General features: G+C 40.3%; 1 non-coding gene across 1 annotated transcript; it reads left to right on the top strand.

The window, feature by feature from the left end:
- The first annotated feature begins 409 nt into the window (after positions 1 to 409).
- LOC127740343 (small nucleolar RNA R71) lies at positions 410 to 513 on the top strand. The gene has a single exon (XR_008001022.1). It is a non-coding gene; the product is annotated as a small nucleolar RNA R71 (small nucleolar RNA).
- The last annotated feature ends 530 nt before the right edge of the window (positions 514 to 1043 follow it).

Here is a 1043-nt window from a genome sequence, read left to right as displayed (position 1 = left end):
GGTGTTTCCATAAGGTTCACCCATGTAATTTACCTCTGGTATTGCAGGGTTCTCAGGATCATAAGCTTCTTCAGAAGCTGCCTCTTTAGTACTGTTGGATGTATTTTGCCATCCATTCAGAATTTGAGAAATCATGTTGACTTGTTGAGTCAACACTTTGTTCTGAGCCAATATGGCATTCAGAGCATCAATTTCAAGAACTCCCTTCCTCTGAGGCGTCCCATTATTTACGGAATTCCTCTCAGAAGTGTACATGAATTGGTTATTTGCAACCATGTAAATAAGTTCTTGAGCTTCTGCAGGCGTTTTCTTTAAGTGAATGGATCCACCTGCAGAATGGTCCAATGACATTTTGGAAAACTCAAATAGACCATAATAGAATATATCTAATATGGTCCATTCTGAAAACATGTCAGAAGGACACTTTTTGGTCAACTGCTTGTATCTTTCCCAAGCTTCATAGAGGGATTCACCATCTTTTTGCTTGAAGGTTTGAACATCCACTCTAAGCTTGCTCAATTTTTGAGGAGGAAAGAATTTATCCAAGAAGGCCATGACCAGCTTATCCCAGGAGTCCAGGCTATCTTTAGGTTATGAGTCCAACCATGTTCTAGCTCTGTCTCTTACAGCAAAAGGGAAAAGCATGAGCCTGTAGACTTCGGGATCTACTCCATTCGTATTAACAGTCTCACAAATCTGCAAGAACTCAGTTAAAAATTGATAAGGATCTTCAAATAGAAGTCCATGAAACTTGCAGTTCTGTTGCATCAAAGCAACTAATTGAGGTTTCAGCTCAAAATTGTTTGCTCCAATGGCAGAAATTGAGATGCTTCTTCCATCAAACTTGGACGTTGGTTTAGTGAAATCACCAAGCATCCTCCTTGCATTATTGTTGTTGGGTTCGGCTGCCATCTCCTTCTCTTGTTCGAAAATTTCAGAAAGGTTGCCTCTGGATTGTTGTAATTTAGCTTCTCTTAGTTTCCTCTTCAGAGTCCTTTCAGGCTCAGGATCAGCTTCAACAAGAGTGCCTTTTTCCTTGTTCC

This window comes from Arachis duranensis, chromosome 6 (assembly GCF_000817695.3).
Source record: "Arachis duranensis cultivar V14167 chromosome 6, aradu.V14167.gnm2.J7QH, whole genome shotgun sequence".
NCBI classification, from domain to species: domain Eukaryota; kingdom Viridiplantae; phylum Streptophyta; class Magnoliopsida; order Fabales; family Fabaceae; genus Arachis; species Arachis duranensis.
The sequence above is the reverse complement of the archived record's forward strand: the minus strand, read 5'-3'. Positions and strand labels throughout refer to the sequence as shown.